The 26,655-nt window shown below is 45.4% G+C and overlaps 1 long non-coding RNA gene across 1 annotated transcript in view; it reads left to right on the top strand.

The window, feature by feature from the left end:
• The window catches only part of LOC129384932 (uncharacterized), a 68,245-nt gene extending 42,077 nt beyond the window's left edge, over positions 1-26,168 (top strand). The window contains exon 3 of the long non-coding RNA XR_011893709.1: positions 25,717-26,168. This is a non-coding gene — a long non-coding RNA (uncharacterized lncRNA). The remainder of the gene's footprint in view (positions 1-25,716) is intronic.
• Positions 26,169-26,655: the final 487 nt, after the last annotated feature.

Raw genomic sequence — 26,655 nt, 5'->3', positions numbered from 1 at the left:
AGGACTTAACAGTTCCCAGCGTTCTGTTCTCCTGTAGACGCGTCACCTCATTTTGGTGCTCAAGTGCCGCAGAAATTGAAGTTGAAGTTGAAATTTATTTGCATCATCACAATGCGGGAATGCTCGGGCGAAAAGTGAAAATCAATTAAGTTGAGAAGCGCCCGAGCCCCCATATACAAGCCATACAAAAAAATGGCATTAACAAGGCATTGTAACTGTTTATCATTGCAGGTGAACCTTTAGTGTTACACAATGTAATATAATACGAACAGCTTGACAGTAATTATAAATACATAAAAATACTAACAGCAGTGGTATAAGAGTACTGACATCATGGAATGAAAAACCCTCGCATGTTACGTATGCTGCAAATTTCCTCATGAATGTCTTGGAAAATTGTCTGTTCAACAGAAGTGCAAGTGCATGACGTAAGATTTGCCGCTCATGCTCAGTACGACAAAATGGCACGTGCCAATACTCTTTACTGCGGAATGGATATACAATGGTATTAGTTTTCAGCAATGACATGCTAAGAAATGCATACTCGCAGCTATATACAGATTTTTTTGTATCTCATGCATAGAAAATACTCGTAAAGTTTGGGCATGGGAACAATTTTAAACGGACGATACAGTTCAGCAGTGTGTTCATTGTAATCAGCTCTAGCGATGTGACTTAACGCCTTCTTTTGTAGCACATGCAGTTTGCTAATGTTAGACGATGTGGTATTTCCCCAAACCAGGAAACAATAGTTAAGATGTGATAAAAAAGTGTGTTATAAATTAATTTTACGGATGCATGGAAGTATGAGCGAAATTTTGCTAGAACACCAACACACCTATTTACGCGAGACTTAATTGAGCTAACGTGAGGATCCCATCTCATGTTTTTACTGAAAAGTATTCCTAGCGTTTTTACAGTATCAACTACTCCAGTGTTGCAGGTGTCGAACTTTATGACTGGTTTTACAATAAGCGAACTTTGACGCGCGTGGAACAACACTCTTTTTTTAGAATTTATGAACACGCAATTTGCAGCGCCCCATTTACTAAGTTTTTCCATAGTTTCGTTAATAACCAAGATCACGTGCTGCACGTCGTTGCTTTGAAATAAAAGGCTTGTGTCATGTGTATGCAGAACATAACTTGGATCGTTGCTGATAGTTATGTCACTATTATATAGCAAAAACAATAATGGGCTCAGGATGCTTCCCTGAGGGACTCCTGTGGTGATATTCTGGCAAGTAGACACGTGGTTTGCTATCGCCACGCACTGGCATCGATATTGTAGGTAAGTTTTTAGGAGGAACGCTGCGATTGCACGAATGCGATATAATTCCAATTTTTCCAAAAGTATTTCATGGTTGATCAGATCGAACGCCTTCGAGTAGTCTACAAATACACCGATGCACAATTCTTTGTTTTCAATGGACTCAAGAATTAATTATTTTTGCTTCAGGAGACCTGTACTGTGGACCTGTTATGTGAGAAGCCATACTGTGACGAAGTAGTCAAGCTAAATTTCACGCAAAACTTCATTAGTCGTTCATAAATTATCTTCTTCAAGCCCTTTGAAAAAATGGGTAGAATCGAAATTGGCCTATATTTAGCCATGTCATTTCTGCCACCAATTTTAAAAAGCATACTGACTTCAGCTACTTGCATCAGTTTCGGAAAGCAACCTGAAGATATTGATAAGTTATATACATATGCCAATATTGGAGCTATTATTTCGACCCCGTGTTTAACTGGAGCTATCGCTGTACCATCAATATCACGTGTTTTGCCATTTTTTAAATAAGTTAAATATGGCACATGTTTCGGCCTCATTAGTTGGTTCCAGATACATGCTAGAAGGGTTGCTACTTATGGCATGTTTAAACCTGCTTGACATCTCTGTGAAGCGTATTAAATTCTTCAGCAAACTCGAATCCCTCAATACGACGTCCTTGATGGTATAGCTCTGTGACTGTTACCGAGATTGGTGTGCGATTTGGCAGACTGTTGAGCTTATTCTACATCTGAGCACTATCCCTACATTTCTCTTTACTAAACTGATGGTGCAGAAAAGAGCGCTTTTCATTTTTTAGAAAGTGTTAAGCTTATTACAATATTTTTATAACTATCGAGATCCTCTGGTGATCTTGTCTTAAAAAATTTTTGGAACACTTTTGCTTTCTTTTTTATTCTGCGCAGGTACTCGCGATTGATCCACTGTTTCCGGCTTTTGTTACATTTTCGCAATATTTTTTCCTTAAAATGTTTGAATACGGTCGAAAGCAAAAATGAAAGCCTCGTATGCAGCGTCGGCCGCTAAAGAATGGTAAATGTCAGTCCGAGTTTCCCTTTCAAGGGACGCGTAGAAGGCGTTTAAAGTTGTAGGTACGATATTTTGTACCATCTTTACATCGTTCATTTAAGCATATGTAAGTTTGTCTTCAGCCCGGATAAACAAATAAATCGGCAAGCGGTCACTGATATCACAATTCAGAACGCCAGTTGTCAAACTTTCTGTATGTATATTTGTAATAGAGAGGTCGATGAGTGTCTCTGTGTGGGAGGTAACGCGCGTTGCTGTATCTGGTATGATAGCGTGACCAGATGACTCTACTGCTGAAAAGAGTGTTTCTTTAATGCGGCAAGATTTTAAGATATCATTATTTAGGTCTCCGCCAATAGCTAGTTTCGAGTTTTTGGAATTAACGTAATTTATAAGCTTTTCTAGGTATTCAATGAAATGTTGCATTTGTGCCTTCGGTGGCCGATACATGACGGTGGAAATATATTCGCGGGATAATAATGTCAAACGTTCAATGTCCTCGGATATAATTTAAAACTTCGTATCTATTTCACATTCTAGCTCATGTTTCACGAGAACTTCTAAACCGCTAACTTGATAATGTTGTCTATTAAGAAAGAAGCCATGATAACCTCCGCGGTTGAAAATTTCAGTATTCGCAGAACACCATGTCTCTAAACATTCTCACGTCGAAACTGAAAACAAATTAATCTAAGAAAACTGACAGCTAATCCTGCTTCTTTCTCAGGGACTGCGCATTCAAGTGAAAACACGTGAAAGGGTTTTTAGAAAGGTGAAATGCATTGTTAACGTATTCTGGGGACACAGCCATTGCAAAAGCACTGAGTGACAGAAGAAATATGTGGAGTCGACGCAAACTAGTTCATCCTTTCTAGATCACGTTCACTGCGAATGTGCACAATCGGTGACGGTTCATCTTTCCTGTCCAAAATCTTGCCGCTGTTTGACCGAACCCAGTTTTTCCCTCTGTCAAATGCTCGTATTCTGCGGCCTAAAGCTCATGGCACGGTGCGAATACGCGCACGCGGCGAAAACGAAAGAGTGCGCGGACAAGCAGGCAGACGCGCAGTCGGTCGCTGCGAATCTATGCGATCGCTGTATTGAGGATTCATGCTATTACGCTCCATTTAGTTATACAAATACTGTAACAGCATATTTCACATAGTTTGCTCTCAGCGTTTACCTTCCTTTCCCACAAGAAGCCGGTTCGGGAAACTCCATCGCGGCGACCGCGCGCAGTGGCGTTCACTGTATGTATTCGGTGAAGAGATAGCGTCTGTAAACGATTCTGGGCTTTCAGTTTGCCCAAAATTATTATTTAGGCACTGAAAAACTTCTCTCGTTTCGAAAGTACTTACAGAAATGTCCGGGAGAGCTCGCGCGTGGTTTTTTCAGTGAGCGCTGACAGCAAAACCTATGAGGAGCGCGCCGCGTGATCCCTCATACTACGCCAGCGAGGCACTTCCGATAGATGGTGACTCCGTAGCTCCTCGCCGCCAATACCGTGAGGGTCGACACGATGACCAAGGAAATCTAACTCTGAGACACCGAATTCGCTTTTCGAGGCGTTGGCAACGAGACCATACTGTCGCAGTCGCGTGAAAACTTTTGCAGCTGATCTAGTGCAGCTGAAGACAAGGGTACCATCTCAATAGACGAAACAACAGGACGCCGCGAAGCACTTCATCAACAAAAAGCTGAAACGCCTGGGCCACGCTGCGCAGTCCGAACGGCATACGAAGGTATTCGAGTATGTCAAAATGAGTGATGATTGCAGTCTTGGGTATATCGGATGGCTCGACAGTGACCTGGGGATACGCATTTACCGAATCCATTTTACTGAACATTGTACAGCCGTGGAGTCTGGCAGTGAAATCCTGTATATGCAGAATCGGGTATCGGTCGGGAATGGTCACCTTATTCAAAGCCCGATAATCACCGCAAGGTCTCCAATCGCCACTCTTTTTGGGTACAATGGGGTGCGCTGATGACCACGGGCTGGATGAGGCCGCACAAAACCAAGTTCCAGCATGTGCTCAAATTCTAGGCGAACGATCTGAGGCGGTATGATGCTAGGCGACGAGGTCGGGCGGATACCGATGGGCCTTTCTTGACGATGTGGCCCGTTAATTTACGTACGACAGGTGTGTCAGTGAAATGAAGAAGATAAACGTCCGGAAATTCCGCAAGCATTGGTGACCAAGGAGATGGAGTGCTGGAGTGCGTGTGGAGAAGCTTTAGTGGCTGAACATGCGATAAGATGCCTTGGACACTCGAGTGGGTTTCTGTGTCGATGAGACTACGTTATCTGACGTCAACTAGGAGCTTGAAATGCCACAAAACGTCAGCGCCTACGATGGGAATACGGAAGTGAGCTACAAGAAAACACCAGCGAAATTTATGCTTCAGTCGAATGTCCAGAATGATCCATTGTAGACCGTAAGCTTTAATGGTTCAGCATTTAAGGCAGTGAGTAAAGGCGTAGAATGATCACGTCGGCGACGGTCTGACAACGCATGGCGGAATAACGCAAATTTCGGCGCCGGCGTCTACGACGTAGTGAACCCTTGGTCAAGCGATCGGTCACGTGGAAGGGACGGCTGGCCCCGGGGCCGACAACACGGCACTGTCTGGAGTGGGTACTGTAACGAACGTGGTATCAACCGATTGAAGACGACAGAGGTGGTGAAGGAGAAATTCCGTGGTTCGTCCATTAAATGGTGGCTCGGGTAATGAACGAGGAGCTTGTGGATGAAATCCAGCCATCTAAGTCGTAAGCTAGTCGACCTGTCGAGCGAGGTCTCCATTCGACTTATTGATGCGCTCAACATGTCATCCAGAGCTGGTGCGTCGGCGGCAACACCATCACCATGGGATGCTGCAGCGGTGCCTCGGACGCATACTTTCATAATTTTGTCTGCTTTTCCAGCTAATGCTTCGAGCGAATCGGTGGACGATACGCTTAGAATCATGCGTATCTGGTGAGGCAGTCGATGAAGCAGCAGCTCTCCGAAAATGATAGTGTCCGTGACGCTGAGCCGTTGACAAGAAGGTGTCGCATGTGACGAAACAACATGTTTTTGCTCGCCAAGCGTTTCCGTGGCGAAGAAAAGTTGCATCCGACGTTGCTCAGGTTCTGTCGTGCGGCGAAAAAGCCCAGCCTTCAAGACGTCGTATGGATTTTCGGCAGGACGCGTCAAAAGGATGTCACGAACGACGGAGGCTTTTGAAGTTGCTAGAGCACTGATAACGCAATGAAACTTTGACTGCTGTTAGTTGACACGATTTCGGCGGAAAAGAAGCTCGATGGTAACAAAGCAAAGGGCAGGGTCTGCCGGCCAAATGTTCTCAAGCTTGACGGTTACAACTTCATAAGCGGAGGAAGAAGCGGCGGCATCTTCTGGACGCAGCACAACTTGCCTCTATAAATGAAGAGTGTTGTAGAGGAATCCAGGTACGCGTTGGAGATTTAAGAAAGGTTGCAGTTCGAAAGCGTCCGGGTCAGCATTTCTATGTAATGGAGTGACGCATTCAGTCACGCTACATAGTAACATGTCGTAACACTCACACTGGCGAACATATGGATATAGGGTAACAAGGGGCACACCAAGCGCGCGACTTCGTCGTCGCCTTCTCCCTTCGAGCCATAGCACCGAAAGGAAGGCGCTACAAATTTAAACCAAAAAATGAAATAAAAAGAATGAACATATGGATGCGTAGGGCACCCTAGAACATGTATGTAGAAGGTTATAGAAGCGGTACGCCTACCTAAATGTTCGGGTGGGCCAATTTGAAGTTAGGGGGTAGGCCAACTTGAAATTTGGACGTGGGCAAACTTGAAATTTTCTAGCTGGACAACTTAAGTTGGAGGGCGTGGCAAATTTAAATTTGGGGATGAGCCAACTTCAATTTAGACATGTGTTAAATTGAATTTGGGAGCGGGCCAACTTGAAATTTGGACGTAGGCAAACTTTAAATTTGGGATTGGGCCAAGTGTAGTTTAGGGATGGGCCAACTTGAAATTTGGGGGTAGGCCAAATGAAGTTTGAGGTTGGGCCAACTTCGATTTATGTATGCGCGTACTTGACATTTGGGGGTGATCCAACTTCACATTTGGGGACGGTCAACATTAAATTTGGGGGTGGCACAAGGGAAATTAGGGAGTAGGCCAACTTCAAATTTAGGTTTAGGCCAACTTCAATTTTCGGCTTAAGCTAACTTGACATTTGGAAGTGAGCCAATTTGATACTTCGGGCGGGCCCAACTTGTAATTTGGGGGTAGGCCAACTAAAGCTTGTCCGTGGACAAAACTTAAATTTTGGGGTGGGCCAAGTTGAAATTTGAGGGTGGGCCAACTGAATTTAGTGGGTGGCCAGTTTGAAATTTGTGAGCAGGTTAACTGAAAATTATGGAAAGCCTCACGCATTCTTAGGCAACTCAAGTGGAGTTTCTGCATTTCTCCCTGTGTAGTTGCGTGCGGAATGTGTAAGCAAATGCCCGCGCACGTATATCCACGGCATAAGGACTTTGCGCGTGTGCGCTTTGGCAGAACCTTTAATTGAACTTGCTTTATTGCACCCAATACCAATACAAAAAATCCTAAGGCTGGCGTTTGGCCGGGGTACTGCCGGGCTGATGGATCCGTTCGCGAACGCGGTTGGCATCGTGTCTGGCCGCAGCCTCAGCTTTTTCACGGGTATCCCAATCTCGGCGAGCAGGCACAAATCGTCGTCGTAGCTGTGTGGTCTGAAAAACGAAAGCGCCAGGTGAGCGCTACTCGTTCCTGCCCAAATTAATTTCCCAAGCCTTACGCTTGACGGGTTTCTCGGGGAAATTCAAGAACGATACGGAGCACTCCTTGCATCGTTCGCTCTGGTACCCCACAGAGCGACATAGGCGCCGCGGGGGAATTTTTTCAGTCGCTGCAAGTTGAACAATTCCAATGGCAAGCTGAAAAAGCAGAAGATACCCGCATGCGCACACAGCTGAAACGCGGGTTGTTCGTGAAATATACATTTTGCTCGGCTAGCATGCCGCATGAGACGTCACGGCTCGCGAACGTGTCTGTGTTGTCAGACGATTATGCCGTTCGAGTGTAACATAAAAAATTCAATAACAAACTACGTGCTGGCTCAAATGCCCAGCGTGTTCCTGAACGCACAAGGATTACTTCACACAATACAGAATATGATCGAAAATTGGGTGTCATGCCTCCTTTGAGGCTTATTACCTTGCTTTCAGTATTGTATAAAATATTCACCAAGATAATTTCCAATAGAATCATGGCAACACTTGACTTAAATCACCACAAACAACAGGCTGGCTTCAGGACTTACGCTACCATGACTTACACCCACCTCATCAATCAGGTAGTTACAAAATCTGCGGAACACAATCAACCTCTCTATATGGTATTGATAGATTATGAAAAAACATTTGATTTAGTTGAGATACTATTACTATGGAGGTATGGTGTAATGAAGTAGTGCAGAAGACGTGCGTGAATGTCTTGCGAAATATCTACAAAGATTTCACAGCAACATTGGTTCTCCAAAAGAAAAGCAGAAAATTACCTATCAGGACAGCGTTCAGGGAAGGATACGCAATCTCTTAAATGCTATTCACTGCATGCTTAGGAGTATTTCAGGAATTAGGCTGAGCAGGCGTTGAAGTGAGGGTCAACGGCGAGTATCTCAGCAACCTTCGGTTTGCAGACGACATTCTCCTGATTGAGGACAATGATTAAGGATAATGATTGCGACCTTAACCGAGCAACGTAGAGTAATTAGTGTAATTAAAGAGTGTAATTATTATGCACAAGCCAAAATCAATCTTTAACAGCATGGCAAAGAAACAGTAATTCATGATCGCCAGTCAGCCTCTAGACTATGCACAGGAGTACGTCTGTCGAGGTCAATCACTCACAGGCGACCCTTATCATTACAAGAAAATTTACAGTACAATAAAAATTGACTTAATGCGGCAGGCATTACCAAATCCTGTCTTGGAGCTTACCACTGTTGTTGAAAATAAATGTGCAATCACTGCATTCTACTCATGCTAACATATGGGGATAGAAACTCGGACGTTGACAAGGAACCTTGAGAACATGATAAGAACCATGCAAAGGGCGATGGAATGAATAAATTAGGCGTAAAGTAAGAAAACAAGAAGAGAGGCTTGGGGATCAGAGAGCAAACGGAGAAAGCCTATATTCTCGTTGGCATTAAGAGAAGAAAGGATGCAGTAACTCCATTGGCGTTGTCTAGGTAGGCCTAAGCATAACTCAAAATTTCAGGTTAGCCAGGCTTTAAATTTCAGTTGGCCGGCCCCCAAATTTCAAGTTGACTCATTCCCAAATTTCAAGTTGAACCACCCACAAATTTCACTTGGCATCCCCCCAAATATTAAGTTAGCCCGCCCCAAAGTTGAGTTGGCCCAGCCCCAAATTCAAATTCGTCCACGGCCAAATTTCCCTTGGTCCACCCCTAAGTTGAAGTGGGCCCACCTCCAAAGTTTAGCTTCGACGAACCCCATATTTCAAATTGCTGCATCCCCAGTTTAAGTTGGGCCACTGTCAAATTGCAAGTTGGCCCACGCCCAAAGTGCAGGTTGACTTACTTGGAACTTTAACTTGGCCCTCTTGCAAATTTCAACGGCCCAACCCCACATTTTAAGTCAATCCTCTCCCAAACTTCAGTTGGCCCACCCACATCTCCAAATTTCAAGTTGGTTCACCCCTAAGTTTAAGTTCTCCCACCTCCAAATTTGAAATCGCGCCACTCCAAAATTTCAAGTTGGCCCACCTGCAAGTTCAAGTTGGCCAACCTTCAAACTTCATGCCGACCCACTCCAAAATTTCATCCTGTTGCCATTCAGCAACTTGGAACAGCAAGTCTTGAAAAGGGTTTAAGCGTGTTAAGCCTGTGAAAACCTTTGCCAGATGATTTGCAGAGCCCAACAAGGACCTCACATCCGACAGATCTAGTGTTGGGTCAGGTTGTGCGATGGCCTAGACCTTGCCTTGGTCGCGGCTGACTCCTGCTGCGGATACTATATGCCCCAGGAATGCGAGTTCGGTTTGACAAAATGAGCACTTGTCTCTTTTCAGGCTCACACCTCTAGGTTGCAGGTTCTGTAAAACACCATAAATTGGTATCGTGTTCTTCAGTTGTCTTTCCTGAGGCAATGATGTCTTGCCGAAAGATCGCGATGACTAGCCCTCCTATCGCTCGGAGCATGTCCCGTTTGTAGACGTCTGGTGCCGTAGGGATACAGGACGGAACACTCAAGAACTGGAGCCTTCCGACTGGTGTGATGAAAGTTGTGTATTCGTTAGTCTTTGGCTAGGGGAACGTTTCAGTAGCCTGCTCGTGCATCCAAGCGGATGAAAGATGTTCCATGTGCTAGCTTTGCAAGGCACTCGTCGACTATAGACACAAGCATTCTCACGAATGATCTGCTGAAGAAGCTTACCATCGTCAATTCAGGGGTGGAGCTCGTCAATTCTTTCCATATGACGACCTTCCGGATGAGAACAATGTCACGAATCTTTTTTGCTCCTTCTTCATATGTTGCACAAATGAAAGTAGCACATGCTTAGATAGGCGACTAAGGAGGATTTGGCGTCGTTCTCTGTTTGGTGATGTACTCTGTCTTCATGAGTTCAACACGTACGTTAGCTTGGGGTAATGAGCCACCATAGTCAGAAATTTCGGTCACTTTGGTACGTATATAAGCCAACTCGAGAGGTCGTTACAGGATCCCGAGTGGTGTTATGGCTAGTTGACTAAGCACAGCTTCTTTCAATTCTTTGATTAAAAAGACTACTTCATGGATTTTGTTACCGCGTCAGGCGAGTGTTTCAGTGATGTAGCCTACTATGGCGATTGCCATCTAGCCTGGGCCTATTAGCGGCTGTTTTGTTGTCTGTATGGGTCCCACAATGTTGGCCTTATACTGATTGTGTGCAATTACTGTCACATTTATGCAGTGTCGACACTCAAAGCGAAATGCACCTATTTCGCAGCTACACTTATCCGCCACGGTGGCGTTAGACCTACTGTGACTTTACCTAAATGTAGTTCATCAAGGCCACTCAAAGCGCTCTCGGGAGCAAGAAGTTTTAGCCTTTGGCGTCGACGGGCACGCAGAAGCGTAGTGGCATTTCTTGCCACAGTGCTTGCATGTCCAATTACTCCTTCTCATAGAATATTTCGAGGGATCAAATTCATTAAACATTAATAATAACTGCATTGCCACTGCCAAAGGTGCTGCAAACGAATTCTTGAACGCTACGCACTGTGAAGACAGGTAAAGTATGTATTTTTTCATAAAAGGATGTACTCGTATGTCTCAAACATTGTGCCCGAAATAACTGATATCAATGCTTCTATGTTTTTTTTTGTATATTTAATAAGTAAAGCAACTATCACACAAACTTTAGAAATATATCAATTTGAAACCAGCTAAGCAGTGCATGCCACTGATATGAAAAATGTAAGGGCCAAGAAATGAACAAGTTGAGGACAACTATTTTGTTAAAACTTTGTTAGCCTCCCTGCCTATCTCTCACTTGCATATTTCTCTCTCTCTCTCTCTCTCTATATATATATATATATATATATATATATATATATGTCTTTGAACAACCTTGTTTACATTTTTCTGCATATGCAACGACCGAAGAAAAATCTCAATGACACTGTTATTTGTTAGAATGTATTGCGCAGGAGCAGCTCTCACGGGTCGTGTGTCGTGAGTAATTGCTCCGAAATTAGTGAGCACATATAAAAAGCACGTATTCTGCAAAATATACAAGGGTGAGTCAAATTACAGTGAGCCAATGCGAATATATGACAAATGGGGTACTTTATTTAAAAGTAGTCTCCATGAGCATTTAGAAATTTGTCCCACAGACTAACGAGTCGCATGATTCCTGTCTCACAAAACTCCTTGGGTTGCTGCTTCAAAGGTCTAACTGACTCTTTCACGTCATCGTCCGACACGAATCTGGTTCCGTCGAGGTGTTTTTTCAAATGCGCCAAAATGTGGAAGTCGCAAGGCGACAGGTCTGGGCTGTATGGCCGATGTTGCAACGTTTCCCACATGAAATTTGTCATTTTTGCATTAACCACATCAGCGACGTGGGGACGGGCATTGTCGTGGAGCTAGATGACCCATTCCTCAATTTTCCACGTCGTTCATTCTTGATTGCGACACGCAGCCGATCCGACGTTTCACAATATTGGAAACGATTGAAAGTCTCTCCAGGTTTAGCAAATTCGAATAATAATGGCCCCTGACGATCGAAAAAGATGTCAACAACACCTATCCGGCAGAAATGACGGCCTTTGCTTTTCTTGGGGGTGGTGAATTCAAATGTTTCCACTGTAAGCTTTGCCATCGTGTTTCAGGCTAGTAGTAGCGGCACCATGATTCGTCTCCGGTCACAATGGCAGACAAAATGTCCTCACCCTCATCGTGATACCAGATTAGATGAGTCAATGCAGCGGGGAAACTCTCCATCTTCTGGCGGCGGTTCAAAATCTTGGGCATCCATTGCGCACACAAGAGCCCATAACCGATATGTTGATGGATTATGGTGTCACCCGAGCCATGACTGATGTTCACACGTCCTGTCAATTCATCAATGCTTTACCTCTGTTCTTGTCTAACCAGCCTTTGGAATTGTGTTGGGGGTGATTGCACGGTGGCTTTGACCCGGTCTTGGATTGCGTTTGTAACTTTCACGCCCTTCTTTGAACCGTTTGCTCCAACGCTTCACAGTAGCCAATGAAGTGCAATGTTCACCGTGCACGGCAGCCATACGGCGACTAATTTCTTTTTGGGAAACATGTTCACCTGTCAAGAACCTCGCGACATCACGTTGTTCAACTTTTGGAGTGCTCATTATGTCACACAACCATGCTAAACCCAGTGTATGAGAGCATTAAAGAACGTTTATTCTGATACTTGCGTGTCACTTTTGTAAATGAGAGATGCCTGTGTGCCACGCGCATGCCTCGCAAATAATGGACCCAACCATCATTGCGCAGGGTGCGTTGGCTCACGTTCATTTGACTCGTCCGCGTACATTAGAAATGCGAAGATACAATAGAATGTACAAATTCGAAGATACAGCTTGATAAAGGGCAAAAAAGTTCCACTGGAAACAAACTTCACTGCACATATACACAAAGCCTCGCATCAAGATATTTGAATATGCGTATAATCCTCCAATAAATCTACTTATCTAAGAAAAAGTCAGCATATATAATGCGTCAAACAAGGCAAATAAACATGTGGCGCAACCACAAATTCACAAATCACAGCCCCCACTCCTTTCACTCCCCCGATGTATCGCGCGCGACGGAAGGTGGCGCGCTTCCTCCCCGCTTTTCTCCCTTGCGCACACAAAACTGGGCCACCATAGTCGGCTCACCCATACCTCCCCTCTAACGCTTTCCCTAGCACATAAAGCATGCGGCACGCGGTCGCGAGTTTACCGCCCCTGGACTTCATACGGAACCTGAGGGCGCCGGCGACGGCAGGAATGCACCTGAAGTGTCCATATAAGTGATATTGCAATAATATAGTAAGAGTACCCCGCAACTGAAGTGTCCTGTGGCCCATTACTTTCCGCTACAAAGAAGTACTAAAATCGGACTTTCACCATAAGACAATTCGCTGCGCCGCAACGATGTCTTTTTTTTTTCTTCTGTTGGGCGGGGGGGGCGAAAATGATATAACGCAAAGGAAAGCATGCTGGCTACAATCGAATGCCTACTTTGGGCACCTAGTGTGGCTACCGAAGGGATATCGAAGAAAACGTGAGACGCTTGGTCCACAGAGAACCATACGCATACTGTTCGGTATTCTACACCGGCGAGACAAAATTTTCCGAAGAGGTTGCGCTTAAGTGAACGCGTTGCAATCCGTCGAGTCCCCGCAGTGATGGCGGCGAGCAACCATGCATTGTTTCTTTTTCTCGTCTGCTAGCCAGAAAGCGACCAAAACTCTGCCAGGCGAAAATGCACTCGGCTAAAGAAAAACAAACGCGCATCAAAGTGCGCCACGCGGTGGTCGGAAGCAGCACGAGAAAAACGCATGCGCTCTGGCTGGTTCGGCAGCCCGCGGGTAGCGAGAACAAAAAAAGAAAAAGAAGAGGCACGAAGTGTCCTCGCAAATAGAAGTCCAAGTAGAAAAATGAATAAGAACGTAGTTACCTCTGCTGGCTTTAGTGTCTTGACATGGATGCTTTAGCGCAGGTGAAAAAAGAAAGTTGGTATTGGTTTCTGTGACCACACAAATAAACCAACACAACGCTTCGTCTCATCGGACCTCGCAGCAAGCTTTGTGAAGTTGTCTTCTGGTGTGTTGATTTGGCTTGTCTCTTTGTATGCTCCGATATACGACTTGAGAAAGGTCAATGCACCTTTGGCGTCAAATGTTTATAACAACATTAAACCCACGTAATTCTGGAATTGAAAATCGAAAGCACGACTTTGGAAATATCAATGCACATTTCGCATCAGAAGTTTGACAACTTTATACCCATAATGTTTCAGAGGTGAAATCCAAGCGCTCCCTAGATGCCGCGACGAGCCCGCTCGCCATCCAAACGCCTTTGAAACTTTGTGCTTGGATGGAGCTTCCTAGCGTTAGGATATCTGACTCCCGTGCATGGGCGTTGCCGCGAAATCCAGCCCACTTTCGCAATGTTCGTGCTAAAGTGTCTTTTCGAGCGTGAAAAGAACATTCTAGACAAAATAGAGCATGATTTCTGGCGCCGGGGGTAGCTTTGGTCGGCGGCCCATGACAGCACGAAAAAATTTCGGAGGGGGGGGAGGCGGGGCTGCACCCGCATAAGACCTACCCCCCCCCCCCCCGCCTGGTGGGAAATGCTTTTAAAGAGCTCTCCCCCATGGCGCCATGCGAATCAATCCTTGTGTTAGTCAGTTTCATGGTGATCAGCACGTACTCCGCTTCTACACCTATGACGTAGAGCAATGTTCATTTGAGCCGTCTCAATCGGGCTCGTGAGATCGGAGACGAAATGGCAATGTTCTGGCCTTCGATGCCATCACGCCCAATTTTTAGGCTTGCGGAAGTCGAGGTTTGTCGGCTATTCTACGCTGAGCTGGTTGAACGCCATTGTGGCGGGAGGGCCGTTGGTGTGTGCTTCTTGTTCGTCGCGAGAGTCGGCATGGCACCGGATTCGCTGTGCCGCTTAGGTCAAGGTCGCTGTCCTCGTGGGCATCTTGTTGCCTTGGTTATCCCACGGTTGTTTCCATGTAGTAGTCACGAGTAACGTACACTGTTTATTGTTATATTATAGACTGGCGAGCTGGTTTACGGGTGCAATGGCGTGGGCCGGTGCGTCTCAGCCAGACTTGTACGTAACAATTTACACGAAATCGATTGCATTATTTTGATAATGTTGTAATAGAACAATTGCACTGTTTACTCGGCAACGCTTGCTGCAATTCAATTACTTTTTTTCACTAACCGATTACACGTTATCAGTTACTTTCCTGACTGGAAAAGCTGTAACAGCTGACGCAGCTTTGAGAGCTTGAGTTTGCCGGGAACTGTTGCAGCATGCTGGAGGTCGTGCTCCACAGCAGCCTCGCGGATATGAATGTTTAGACCAGCAAATCTGCGAGTTCAGTACTTGTTTGCTCACTTCAACGGATGCACCAGATGTTGGCCAGCGAATTGAACCGGCGCTGGTATGCCTCGATAGCAACGGTTACTTAGAAAATACGGACAGAAAATCACCTATGGACTTTTTTTTCGGGTTTTTATTGATCCGCCAGGCAGAGTCTTCTCCATGCACCAGGAACAATCAAGCGCTGTGCTTAATGAAGACCCAGATCAGATCTCAGTAACGACAGCCTTGTGCGCAAGATGTCCGTACGTTGCAGCACCGCCCTACTCCTAGCGGGCACATCGAGCTAATTTTTAGTGTTGCTGCTGGTCTTCGTTAAAAAAAGGCGGAAGAAGGCTGACAGCGTTAACGGAAATCAATTGGTATTGAAGTTAAGCAATGTGTGAAGGGCTGCAAAGACGCACTGAAAGTACTCGGCCAGGTCATTATGTTTAGTCCGTCCTTGCAATTTTATTGAAGGTTCGCAGTACAGTAGCGTAAGAGTAACCGATTACTTTTGAGTAATTTTGAGCTCGTTCACACTAGGCCGACCCGACGCCGGCAAGAGAAGGACATGACTGACGCCGCTGGTCGGCCAATTAGTCAGCAGACTGTGTCGTTGAGAGGCACTCCGTCACATTAAGCCGACAACACCGCCGACGCGACTAAGGACAGCGAGTCGGCGCAGCGTGACAGTAGTTTGTGACGCCGTCAACAAAAAAACTGTCTGCAGGAGGCCAACATGATGTTGATTTCGGCTCTCGAGTTCAGTGTAGTTCACTTATGCCAGTAGCAAGATGAAATGGGCCGCTCCTGACATCGTACAACCCGCACACAATAAGCGGGAGGCGACGGACATGGCACGGGAAGGGAGAACCTGCTACTAAAACCATCAAAGAGAGCCGTTTGCGAAGCGCGGCCGCACATATCAGCTCGTCTCTGGGTGATGCGACGCTGACTATAAGTCAAATGTGTAGGTTTTGAAGCATTTCGACCGTATTTCACGTCGGCGTTCCATGGCTTGGAATGGTTTCAACGAGAACGTTGGTTTCCACTGCATTTGAGAGCAAACCACGAACGGCGGCAAATGTAAACAAATGCGCCTTCCGGCGACTTCTATCGAGCAAAAGACAAGCAAGCACTCATAATGTATCGTCGCTGCGACATTCTATCTCTTATAATCTCAGAGGCTATGTCCAGCATAAAGATGCCTTTGTTAGGCTTAATGGGCTCAGAAATCGAAAATGTATCTTGGAAACTGCGCCAAGTTGTCGCAAATCGTTCGTTGGGAGCGATAGTATACTAAACAGCGCAGGACGACGACTTCGTAGCTCCGAAGCGGCCGGCTTCCGCCTTGAAGTTGCCGCCATGTTATTTCGTGTATGGCCGATCGTTGCAGTGTGAAAAGAAAATCGCCCGACTCTCTTTCGACGAGTCCGTTATATACCGTCGACACAGGCGTCCGCGATCAGCCTGGCGTCAGTGCAGTGTGACAGGGCCGCTGACAGGACGGATCTGCAGACCAAAATCGGTGCCGGATCGGCCTGGTGCGAAGGAGCCTTAACCTGATACTTGTTTTTATAGCGAAGCTGTTTATGGCTGGGTTCTGGCAAATCTCATATCCGTGGACATAGACCGCATTCACCGCATTCGACACCAGTGGCGTTCCCAATTGGTTCCACCCATCCATAGCTCTAAGCAACCTTGGAAGTCCTCTTCTGTTGGCGTTTCAGCATTGATGTAGGTTAATTGTCATCACCTGCCCCCCCCCCCCTTCTTCAAGAGCACCAGCTTACATCTGGGGAACAAAAATTAACGACGCAGGTAGCTAAATCCGGCGAACAGGTAGTTTAAGGTGCCCTTGGAAAGTTTTGAAATTGCGTGTCAGAAACTAACGCACTGTAAATGAAGAGTGTGCAACAGCAATATGAACATGCACAAACGAACAGTCCTTCTTCTACGAACTTGGTCGAACGCGGTGAGCAAGGCGTTTCAAACGCTTCATGACCTGCTCCATTGACAGTTTAACCAGAAATAGCCCCTCACCGGGCCCCAGTGCAAACTTTCATTATGCACTGAAAGCAATAAAGGTCGTCAAAGCAGCGTATTACCGAAATAATCTTTGAAGCCGGTATACTCTCGGGGTAGATAAAAAAATAGCTATATTGTTACCATGCCGCCAGGTGACGAGCGTCACTGCCAACGAGGACATTCTCTCCCTGTGCCTCTATGGCGTTCCCAATCAAGGTTCCTTCCTTGCCTTCCCCATGCCGCCGTAGCCGATCGCACGTACCGTGGTCTTGACCCCCACCTACTTTTTTGTCGTGTTGCTCCCTACGCAATTGTTGATGAGTCATGCTGAGTCACGATATACACTCACCGACGACATATGTGAGTCCGACTGTGGTTCTGGTTCAGGCGTGCTTCACAAGAGAGAAGGCGTGCGGTGTTTTATTTCAAATTTCAGTAGTTTCTATTTTTATCTTGGGGGGAAGGATGCGGAGGTTGGCGTAGTGCCCTAAGACTTTGAATCCATGATCATCAGCGTGCCCTGTATAGACTACGCTTGTTTGTTTAAAATGGCCAAATCTGTTGAGGGGCCCTTGAACGTAAAAAGTCGTGGTGCACAATTTCATGGCAATCAAAAAAGGCGATCAACATGACTGTTCTTATTGCAAAGCATTCTTGCGAACTTAAGGTGTTTTATTTCTATCTATCTATCTATCTATCTATCTATCTATCTATCTATCTATCTATCTATCTATCTATCTATCTATCTATCTATCTTGCCTCCTGCGTAGTGATGCTGTCATATTCGATTCTTCAACTGTGGGTACGTGGATAAGAGCGCGCTCGTGGCTAGTAAACCCTCGCATGCTAACTAATTACATCAAGGCTGCCAGACGGCTATAAGACAGTAGACGGTCTGATAGCCATCGCCGTGGCACAATTGGTAGTGCAACGCACGCGTAATGCGGAGGTTATGGATTCGGCTCCCCCCGGCGACACGTTATGTTTTCTTGCACTTCCGTTAGCCTTTCTTTATAATTTTCTGCATTTCAATTTCAACTGCAGCTAATTTCGCCGATGCCTTTGTTGGCTTCATTGTCTGTTGACTTTATATGGACATGATTAACACCTTCTGAATTTCGTGAATCAAGCATATAGGTGTCTCTCGCTTAACGATAGGGCTTGTGGTGTTAACGTTTTCGAAGTCCTGCCCTTGCTGCTCTTCGATGCTTCAGATCTATCGTAGAGGGCTTTCTGGACGTTTCACGCTATTTTAATGCAGTCATTTGACGTTGTAGCATGTCTTACAGTGTCGTGAAAGAATAACTAGTTTTTATCACATTCCAATTTCTTGCAAATAACCGACAGTGCATGACGTATGTCCCATCTCGAATGCGCTGAGCCATGCGAGATTGTGTGAGTTCTCTGATCGTTGTAACCAATGAAAACAGCTCAAGACAGAATAAATTGATTTGTCTGATGACATGCTGCTACGTCTCTAGTTCGTCTAAATGACTTTTAATTTCAGCGGTCGCCGTCTTTCCCCGCTGTGGTCTTTGGGCATGGCAAGTTCGGTAGGTGGGCCTGAGGGGTGACGCATGCGTTACAAGCCATCCAGCAGTACAGTTAGACAAGCCATAGAAGGACAAGCATGCGCGGATAATGCCCCAACCACTGGCACGCGCCGGAAAGCTTAGGCGCGCGCCGAAGAGTCAAATGCGTCAAAAGCGTCGGTCGGGAACACGGCGAAGCGGAACGTCACGCAGCGATTATGTCTACTGCCGATGCTAGAAGTTTGCCGACGCGCGGCGAAGCTGCGCCGGCGTGCACCAATGAGAGGCTGCGACTTGTCGCAGCCTCTCATTGGTGTTCCTGAAAGACAGTGTTGTAATAGTATGCCGACGACGACACGACCGACGGCCGTGCGTTGTGGCAGTGCGACGTGGATCCGAAGCGACTTCGAACGACGCCGACTAATCCAACCTGCCCACTGGGTTTCGCCGGGCTCAGTGCGATCGTCTGCTAAAACAGCCAACAGAATCACGATTACCGCAACGTTTGTGCATGTTGTATGTGTATTTTGTTGTGCTCGAAACGAATGGAAACATGTTTACGAGTTCCGAAGTCTGGATAATCAGCACTGGCCTATCGCCGATGTTGTTTACGTTACGCGTAGGCCTAGCGGGTCCATCGAGTTTGTAACTGGCGAGTGAACGAGGCCAGCTAAGAAACTCTGTCGAAGGAAGTGAATTTTCAGGTCCGTTTGGTGCTGCAGTGATTTAAAATATGGCACTCCTGACTTCGTGTGATGTGTGATGTAGTGAATGAACCATGTGGACGTTGGGTTGGTCAACCGCGGCGTGTTTCGTGTGGTGTCGGTTGACTCAAGTTTCACGGGCAAGCTCTGCGCTGTTTCAAGTGGTAAAGATAACTTCCGAAAGCGAAATACACTAGTAGCCGAACTATTGGAAGTACTTACATAATCAGCCGTGCCGCCTGTTTCAGCTGACACTGCGCTCTTCTATTCGGCATGTGAATCCAGTTCAGTACAATTTCACTGTACTCATTCACTCACTTCTTTCAAGTGCGTCCGTATTTTGGGCTAGTTGGGGATAATTCGCTCGTGTAGCAATCAAGAACACTGACGCACTGAAGCATACGTGACAACGCAGTCATGTTTGAGTCAGTGTGTCCTTATAGTTGAGCACTGCAAAAAGAAATTATCTGTTTCCAACGTGTGCCCTTTGTGCAGTGCATAGCAGGACCTGCATCATGCAAGACCTATGCACGTAGCAGCGTATACCACGATTGCTTCGATGCCCGCTTCAGAAGCAGCAAGTACTGAGTCAATGAAACTGTAATTTTTTATCTCACTTTTTGCTTATGGAAAGTGTAAATGGTGTGAGTGCATTGTGGGGAAGGTGAAAAGGTGTCATCAGTGTTTTGTGCAGTCGGTATGCTTAAACTGCTGGAATTCCTTCAGCTTCTACTAAAATGTTTCTTGCTGCGGTACTATAAATTGTAGTGAGGACAAAGATCTACTCAAAACCAAGTTACTAATGCATCTGCGCAGAATGTGTTTGATTAACAAGTTAACACTTCCACAACAACAATATGCCGATGCACAGCATATGTGCTTACAATAAATACATTCCGTAAAGGTGAACAACTGGGCCTACAATATCAAACTTTGTAGTAGCACCGTAAAAAGTGCTGCCATGCGTATCAGCCACAACGAAACTGCTGCACGTCCAACCTTCTTCCTTGGAGGCACCTCTATAAAGACTGTTCGGGCCTTTCCCATTCTGGATGTCACATTTAGCTCTTCTCTCAACTTTTCCGCATATGTCACCAGCACTGTATGTAAACACCGGCCCATTCTTGGGTTTGTGTCCCGTGTCTCCCTTCCCTGATGACCTAAGGTTTTCCGAGCACTCTACACTTCTATCATTCTGTCACGACTTGAGTACTGCTCATCAGTATAGTTCCCGTACCAAACTCGCGACGCTAACAAACTTAAGCTTGTTCAGCGCCGCACAATACGCACCCTTTACTCCCGTCTTTTCGGTTATCACAAGCTCATGCCAGCCTTCGAGGATTGCCTCAAACCCCTCAAGTAGCACACCCTGCAATACCAGCGCAACATTGCACTAGTCTATACTGCAGGGTGCTTGACGACTCTCTGGACAGCACTAATCTTTCTTCAGTTCGTCTGAACAAGCGGTCAGCACAGCCTGAGCCTACATCGCGCCTCTATGGCCCGACACCACAACTCCATGATTATATCTGACATGCAGAGCTTTCTCTCCACCCCCCTGGCGATTTGGATTCTCCTTCCTTGGAACCAGACTGAATTGGCACTCCTGTGTGTTGTGCACCCGTTGAATGTGTGCATGTGGGCCGTGGTGGTGTGTGTGTGTGTGTGTGTGTGTGTGTGTGTGTGTGTGTGTGTGTGTGTGTGTGTGTGTGTGTGTGTGTGTGTGTGTGTGTGTGTGTGTGTGTGTGTGTGTGTGTGTGTGTGTGTGTGTGTGTGTGTGTGTGTGTGTGTGTGTGTGTGTGTGTGTGTGTGTGTGTGTGTGTGTGTGTGTGTGTGTGTGTGTGTGTGTGTGTGTGTGTGTGTGTGTGTGTGTGTGTGCACATGGAGGGGAAGGAGAGGTGTCGTCTGCATCCTGCAAATTTCTGCTCTAGATGGCTGGTTATCAGACGCTCAAACATACCGGCATCAGCCTTTTTTTTTAGTCTAGAGCGCCAAGATACCACTAAGATTATTAATATTATTATTATTATTATTATTATTACTATTTTTATTAGAATCATCACTACGACCACATTGATAGTGTTGAAGCTAGCGTTACACATAATTCAAAATATTTCTGGAGCTTTGTGCGCTCTCACTCTTCTAAAAAGAGTGCCAAAGATGTACGTCTTCTTCATGAAAATGGTGGTGTTGTCTCGAACACTGCTGATGCCTTTGCAGAACATTTCTGTTTGCTATATGGTGTGAAATATGCTTCAAGTAACCTTCCTTCTCAGTCTGGCGCAGTGTGTGCTAACAGTCAATGAAAACCTTGTTTCCAAGTATATGAAGTGCCTTAAACTTTGCCTTAAACTTTCCCTTTCTTGTGGTGTTGATGATATTTCCTCCACAGAGCTTAACCCTTTGAGATGCTGTCTACACAATTAGGCACAGCAGGAGCGTGCATCAATAGCAAAAGCACTGATGAAAGTAATGGTATTTAAAATGTGTTTCATACATCTTGAAACACTTATTATTGGAACTGTGCTGCAATTTTGAATAACGTGCAGAATGTTTTAACAAAATGAGTGGGAAGGTAGACGGCTGGGTGTTGTTACTCTGTGTCAGTATGTTGTATGTAGCGGGTTCACTTCTTTCATTGTTTTTTACAATGTAGTGCACCAGGCATAATTTTCAAGTGGCTGGATAACTGCTTTTCAAGCTTTTCATAACACGAAATAGTACATGTTCTCCTATTTTGTGTTCCTGTAGTGAGTTTTTCGCATGGAGTCGAAATTTTGTAAACTTGACAAACTTGACAACTTTTCGGGAAGGGCGATCTACAACCGACCATCTTGTGCGCATCGAAGCGAGCATTCGCGATGCCTTCGTGCACAAGCAAACTTTCTTATCTGTATTTCTGGATATGGAAAAAGCTTACGACACAACCTGGCGGTACGGAATCCTGCGCGATCTTTCCGCGCTAGGTATCCGCGGCAATATGTTAAATATTATAGAGAGTTACCTAGAGAACCGAACATTTCGAGTGAAAATAGGACCTGCACTGTCGCGTACATTCATGCAGGAAACTGGGGTTCCCCCGGGGGGGCGTACTCAGCTGCACGCTCTTTGTCGTCAAAATGAACACGCTTCGTGCATCTTTACCACCAGCTATTTTCTACTCCGTCTACGTAGACGATATACAAATAGGTTTCAAATCCTGCAACCTCACAGTCTGCGAGAGACAGGTACAGCAGGCCCTCAACAAGGTATCCATGTGGGCAGACCAAAATGGATTTAAAATCAACCCCCACAAAAGTTCTTGTGTCCTCTTGACAAGAAAGAGAGGCCTGGTCTCAGTTCCTTTTCTAGAAATGGGCGGACAACAAATTCCTTTTAACAAAGAACACAAATTTCTAGGTATTATACTTGACTCCAAGATTAGTTTCATTCCACAGATAAAATACATAAAAACAAAATGTATAAAAACACTGAACTTACTTCAAATCCTATCCCACACAACATGGGGTAGTGACAGGAAGTGTTTACTGAATCTTTAGAGGAGCCTCGTTCGATCAAGATTTGATTATGGCGCCGTAGTTTATCACTCTGCCGCCCCGAGCGCGTTAAAGATATTAGACCCTGTTCACCATCTGGGAATCCGCCTGGCCACTGGCCCATTTAGAACAAGCCCTGTTGAAAGTCTGTATGTCGAGTCAGATGAGTGATCACTCCATTTTCAGAGAACATACATCAGCTTTACTTATTTTCTGAAAGTGCGTTCTAATAAGGAACATCCGTGTTTCACAACCGTTAACGACTTGACGTGTGAAACACTTTTTCGTAATAGACCCTCTATGAGATTACCTTTCTCACTGTGTGTAAGAGAACTTGCGAAGAAATGGACGTTCCATTTCTCGAACATCGCCTAATGCCTTCAGTTAAGCTATTAGCGCCCTGGCAGTGGCAGGTGATATAATGTGACGTATCCTTTGTAAAGGTCACAAAGCACGCTCCTGAGCTTGAAATTGCCATGCATTTCCGTGAGCTTCAATTGAAGTACTCCTGCTCCGAGTTTTACACAGACGCATCAAAATCAAATGCTGGCGTATCCTACGCTGCTGTTGGCCCCTCTTTTACTGAATCTGACGTGTTGAACCCTATAACAAGTATCTTCACTGCGGAAGTCTATGCAGTACTGTGTGCAGTGAAACATATAAAGAAACTTAAACTCGACAAAGCGATCATATTCACTGACCCGTTAAGTCTTGTAAAAGCACTCATTTCTTTTCAAAAGCATACGAATCCTGTCTTCAATGAACTCTACTCACTTTTATGTAACATATTCCTATCACATAGGCATGTAGTAATATGCTGGGTTCCTGGCCATAGAGGAATCGAGGGAAATGTGCTTGCCGACGAGATCGCCAAATCAATAGCATCGCAAGGCATTCGTTCTGCTGCTGTCCCTGCCACAGACATGAAGCCTTTCCTAAGAAACAAACTCCGAAGCCACTGGCAACGCTTGTGGGACGCAGAAACAAGTAATAAGCTTCACCTAATTAAGCCGAAGTTAGGTTCCTGGCACCCAACTACGAAAATACGAAGAACCGATGTCCTATTCACTAGACTGAGAATAGGACACACATTTGGCACTCACAACTTTCTCTTAACCGGTAACGAGCCTCCAGCCTGTGGCAGATGTGGCGACCGGTTGACCGTCCTCCATGTCTTCCTGGAGTGCCGCGAAGCCGAGAGAGACAGGAGAAAACATTTTCCTTTTGCATATAGTCATTGTATTCCCCTGCATCCGGCTATGTTCCTTGGTGCCGAACCACTTTTTAAGACCAACGCAGTGCTCGCATTTTTTAAAGATGTTGTACTCCATGTCACAAGTGCATTAATTTCGTAGCGCATCCTCTTTCGAGAGGATGCTGCTAGGATAGTACTCTTTGTAAAGCACATGTCTCTAGGCCCTTGGCTTTCAAGGGCTTTGGTGAGGCAGTAGTGCTCTAGACATTTTTGGAACGTCACAGACTTTATATATTGCATCATTCCTTTTTTACGCATTCTAATCTTCATAGTACACGCCAATAGTCATTCCCATAATTTTATTACTCGTACATTTTATGGAATTTGCATCAACTCTATTAGGCCCCTTTACAGCCACGGCGCATTAAGACCATAAACCCATCAGGCACTGCGAACTCATTATTCATTAGCATGGCGCTCTTTGGCCACATCTGGCCCTTGCGCCATTAAACATCAAATATTCATTCATTCATTCATTCATTCAAAAGTCGCTAAATTGAAAATTCTTAAAATTTGCTGCAGCTGTACATTTTCTACGATTCTGAGGATGCAAGAGATGTGGTAAAAGCAACTTTTCAATCAACGGGATAAAGTGGTGTCTGAAAGGATTAAGACGTATGGAAGCATACTTGTTCCTCGTTCTCACAAGCATCTTCAATAGTTCCCTAAAGTCTAGTACGTTTTCTAGCACTCGGAAGGTAGCATGAACATTGCCCATGCAAAAATCAAGTGCTAGATGTGCAGTTACTAACTGCCGACCTACATCTATCCTCTTCAGTGCGTCAGGTGTTTGAATCGATATGGGATTCCTCGCTTTCTGTTAGTGCTAAGAGCATTTTGATAAATGAACAGCATGACTTTGTGTGCCGACAACTTAAATCTATTTCAGACTGCCAATAGTGTTCACCACTGCATCAACTTCCAAAAAGACATTTTTTCACTCTCAAACTGGTGCAGAAGCAATAAGTACTCTTAAATGCTTCCAACGCTATGGCATTAAGTTATATGCAGAAAACGCACCATGTGAAATTTTGATACACCCTACGTGATGCTCCACTCCTTAGGGTCGATGAAATGAAAGATCTTGGTGTGTACTTCGATAAAATGCTAAGCTTCTCTTCACATAGATAATTACACAAGATGTCCTTCGCGCTCTTGGAATTGCATGATTTCCACTCACCTGTTGTTGATTTCCACTCACCTGCTTATTTCCTCTTTTAGCAATGGACTATGGTGAACATACGTGTAGTTCCTTCTGCATGCAGAACTAGTTTATAACAGCTCTGTGTCTGCCGTGTATGCGGTTCTTATGCAAATAGAGCCTAACCGCATCAGACAAAGTAAATGATTCTCACTTTAAGTGGTATAACACCCAAAAATTACAACTCAGAAATTGCTCCGAGTCGTTGAAGCTCAATTTAATTCGGTCGCATTGTAGCGCGAAAATTGCACGATAACACTTCGACACCGAATTAAGTGTCAACTTCAATTCCGACTTGTTATCGAAGCAACGTCCGCTCGGGTAAAATATATTATGCTTCCGTGCTGAGCGCATCATCTTGTCTTAACCTACACGATTTTGCGCATGAAAAGAGAAAAGAACAAACTCGACAGTTCTAGTGGTTTCCGTGCTGCAGTGATGTTGTTGCAAAAGCGAACCTTTAATATACGGCTAATTGATGCGCAGATGACCAGGTGCAAGATGTATCTCCAGCAGCTAGGCATCCTCAGCACACACATTGTTGGATGGCTGGCACACGACGTCACGTTCAACTTGGCTCGCGAACAGTGTGGTGGCAAAGCAAACCGGCTCCTCAAGATGCGGGAATTGGCTGCATGATGGCCGCAAGTAACCGTCGATTACTTGAAGGCGCTCAGCCGACACGTCGTTCGAGGCACAAGTTGGCCTACTTGTCTCCTGGGCATATAGTTATTCTTACACCCATATTTGAGACAATGAACCTTAGTGTGTTGTTTATCGCCATTTTGCACACGAACTCGTCAAAACTGAATTTGGTGACGAATGAATTGTGATTTATTTTTTGGTCCAGTATAACAATGTCCGTTCTCGATCATGTCCGTGTACGTGCTATCGTTTCTTATTGCATCCTTTGCGCGACTGTTCGCTCGCCATTGTCGCCAGCCGCCTCGTCATCAAATCGGCAGCTCAGCGCGGACTTTGCACACAACTACGCTCACTCTAAACGGACATGCAAGAGTAAAGGTTTGTTCATACTGGGACATTCAGCATCTATAGCGGCACGGAGCCGAATTCAGAGGCTGCGAATTCCACCGAAATGGCACTCTCTGCGCCAGTCGGTTATAGTCTAATTTATGACACCAATTGCACCGGAATCCCTCGCCGCGAACGAATCAGTAAAGATTCAGACCCCTTCCACTATTTCATTACCACTAGTTCTATTTCTACCACTAGTTCTTCATCACGGTTATCCAATATTGGTGGAATATAGGTACGAACATATTTATTCTCTTAATTTGTGCTCATCGTGGCTGTATAGGTACGCACACACATTCGCGTGTCACCTCTGTTATTAAATGTAGCAGTCACGTAAGACGATGAATGGCACCTACCCCTTTAAGCAATGGCCCATATACGCTCGTAAAC

Source organism: Dermacentor andersoni, chromosome 4 (genome assembly GCF_023375885.2).
Source record: "Dermacentor andersoni chromosome 4, qqDerAnde1_hic_scaffold, whole genome shotgun sequence".
Taxonomy (NCBI): Eukaryota; Metazoa; Arthropoda; class Arachnida; order Ixodida; family Ixodidae; genus Dermacentor; species Dermacentor andersoni.
The sequence above is the reverse complement of the archived record's forward strand: the minus strand, read 5'-3'. Positions and strand labels throughout refer to the sequence as shown.